Genomic DNA, 3,622 nt, shown 5'->3' on the forward strand with positions numbered 1-3,622 from the left:
TATAAACCCTATCTTTTTGTGGTTGTCTGAATATGTCATCTGTGCTAGAGGCCCACACTTAGTCTTCATGAATGTTAATAAGAGTTAATTACCATCAAAGGAAGAACAGATGCACAAGTGTCATCATGAAATGGGAAGTGTGGGTGTGTGAAAAGAAAATCCAGGGTGAATCAGAACTCAGTCTATGAAATTCAACTAAATAGACTGCCAAGAGACAAGTTTCTTTTCTTTTTATTTTAGCCTCTTATTGATTTGTCTGTGCTGCCAGGAATTTCATCACTCCATCAACTTGTCCCTTAATATGCGATCTTGTTATTATTTAGGAAATGAAATGAAAACCTCCTTTGGCATTAAAATAATGAGATATTACTCTTTGTGGGCAACTGTTAGGGGTTTTAGTAACCCACATATCTTTGGTTCCCTGGGTAAAGGCTTATTGATTTTTCTAGCACTTGCTGTTAATGCTTGATGTTTGGCAATGGAGTCTCAGTCTACACGAGGGAGCTGTTTACATGGTCAGCATAATTATTATTGGGTTGTACAATGTACATGAAGCTACTGGAACTTATACTCTTACAACACTATTATTAAACTAAACCATTTTTTTTATTTCATTGCTGTTACAGTTAAGGTCATAAACACACCTACGATGATCCCATTCGAACCTAGATTACATACAGTAAGAAGTTACAAAGTCAGCTCCCGAATACGGGCCTGTCCTAAAATGTGTTCAGAGAGACCAGAGGGATCCTGCATTACTGGTGGTAGAATCACTGTAAGATACAAGCAGGAAAAAGGTGTGATTTTTCTCTTAACACCAGTCTCTTTCTCTCCCTGCTTCTCCAGATACTTCACTTTCCTGCCTTTTTTCCAGACCTTAGCAACTCTAGCCCATAGTCTCTATCAATGGAAATGTAGTCCCTTTCCTATTTGTCAGTGATGTTATGTAAGTATTTCAAGGTTATCTGAATTAATCAAGGTTTTACAATAAACCTTTAGTGGCAGCCTGCTGGGTCTGGTGAGCTGACTCGGAACAAAGCACTGGTGAGGAGGGGTCACCCATGAAGAAATTGGAAGGCCTGAGGAAAGAACAGAAATCAAGGAAGATGACCAGATTGTATATGTCCAAAGTGCAGGCAAAGTTGGTCATTTAGGCTTAGAGCACAGCTTCCTGAAATGTGTCCTTTGGACCCTTGGAACAGGGTCCACTTGAGGTCCACACCAGCCACTTCTAGAGCCAGAGACTTTGAGTCCTTGCCCCAGGATCAGTGGTTCTCAAACTACACAGCTATACGGGCAGCCAGGGGTCTCTTTCTTTTTCTTTTTTTTCTTTTTTGAAACGGAGTCTCGCTCTGTCGCCCAAGCTGGAGTGCAGCAGCGCGATCTCCGCTCACTGCAAGCTCTGCCTCCCAGGTTCACGCCATTCTCCTGCCTCAGCCTCCCCAGTAGCTGGGATTACAGGCACCTCCCACCATGCCTGGCTAATTTTTTTGTATTTTTAGTAGAGACAGGGTTTCACTATGTTGGCCAGGCTGGTCTTGAACTCCTGACCTCAGGTGATCCACCCGCCTCAGCCTCCCAAAGTGCTGGGATTACAGGTGTGAGCCACTGTACCTGGCATCAGGGATCTCTTTCTAAGGGGCCTAATAGGAGCAGTGAAGTGGGTGAGTGAAAGAAGAAGGGGAAGGCATTATAGTTCTACAGGCCTTCAATATTTCTGTCCCATAAACTAATAATGGGAATCCACCATTTGTTTATAGCAGTCAGAAGGTCTAGTCTAGAATCTGCTCAAAGTGTGGTCACCATCGACATACATAATAGGCTGAATTTAACAAAAGGAGTTACACCAAAGGAAGCCAGTTCTGGCTTCTCTAAATTATTTCCTGGCTGAGCACAGTGGCTCACCCCTGTGATCCCAACACTTTGGGAGGCCAGGGAGGGAGGATTGCATGAGCCCAGGAGTTCCAGACCAGCCTGGGCAACATGGTGAGACTTCCATCTCTATGGAAAATTTTATAAAAATTAGCTGGGCATTGTGGTGCACACTTACGGTCCTAGCTACTTGGGGTCTGAGGTAGGAGGATTACTTGAGCCCAGGAGGTTGAGGTTGCAATAAGCCATGTTTGTGCCACTAAACGCCAGTCTGGGTGACAGAGCAAGGCCATGTCCAAAAAAAAAAAAAAAAATTTCTAATTTAGCAAATGACTTTATGTTCAAGACATTAAATGATAATTACCTCATCTAGATTAAGCTTGTGACTTTCTGCCTCCATTCTTTTAAAATTCTAAAAGATAGAAGATAACTGGAACTAGCACACATAATCTAGGCTAATTTTTGGACCCTGTGTAGCCTTGATTCCTACACACACATATTACAAACTGAGCCTTTTATGTTCTACATTAACCTTCCTGAGAAACAGCTAATAGTACAGCCTTTTTTTTTTTTTTAAGTGGTACAAACACGACTCATTGAAACCTGGACCTCTTGGGCTCAAGTGATCCTCTCACCTCAGCCTCCTGAGTAGCTGAGACTACAGACATGCACCACTACGCCTGGCTAATTGTTTTGGGGTACTTTTGTTTAATTTTGGTAGATATGGGGTCTCCTGATGTTGCCCAGACTGATCTGGAACTCCTGGCATCAAATGATCCTCCTGCCTCAACCTCCCAAAAGGCTAGGATTACAGGCATGAGCCACTGTGCCTGGCCTCTTTTTTTCAATTTTTGTGGATATTGAGGAAATTAAAATACTTTATTATACCCTTCTTAATCGTACTACTAGAAGTGCTTTTTCTCTGCCTACCTAAAAACCCAAATCCCTAATATACCAATTACCATTAAAGATAGTTTTAAAGAATGATGTCCTAGCAGAGGTTACGCAAGCAGTCTGCTTTAAAACTGTTGAAGGCCGGGCATGGTGGCTCATGCCTTGATTACGGTTTGTGGGCTCTGTGTCCCCACCCAAATCTCATCTTGAAATGTACTTCCATAATCCCCACATGTTGTGAGAGGGACCCGGTGGGAGATAACTGAATCATGGGAGTGTTTCCCCCATACTTTCTCGTGGTAGTGAATAAGTATCACGAGAATTGATGGTTTTATAAGGGATTTCTGCTTTCATGTCTTCTTCATTTCTCGCTTGCCGCTGCCATCTAAGAAGTGCCTTTCGCCTTCCACCATAATTGTGAGGCATCCTCAGCCACTTGGAACTGTGAGTCCAATAAACCTATTTTTTTTTTTCCCAGTCTTGGGTATGTCTTTATCAGCAGTGTGAAAATGAACTAATACACACCTGTGATCCCAGCACTTTGGGAAGCTGAGGTGAGAGGATCCCTTGAGGTCAGGAGTTCGAGACCAGCCTGGCCAACATGGTAAAACTCCATCTCTACAAAAATTAGCCAGATGTGGTGGTGGGCACCTGTAATCCCAGCCACTTGGGAGGCTGGGGCAGGAGAATCGCTTGAACCTGGGAGGTGGAGGTTGCAGTGAGCTGAGCTTGCATCCACTGCATTCCAGTCTGAGCAAGACTTCATCTCAAAAACAATACATAATAAAATTTAAAAAAATAAAACTGTTGGGGGCATTAGCCACACAAATAACTGTCTAAAAGGCAGGGTCTCTGG

The sequence above is a fragment of the Theropithecus gelada genome, chromosome 7b (assembly GCF_003255815.1).
Source record: "Theropithecus gelada isolate Dixy chromosome 7b, Tgel_1.0, whole genome shotgun sequence".
Taxonomy (NCBI): Eukaryota; Metazoa; Chordata; class Mammalia; order Primates; family Cercopithecidae; genus Theropithecus; species Theropithecus gelada.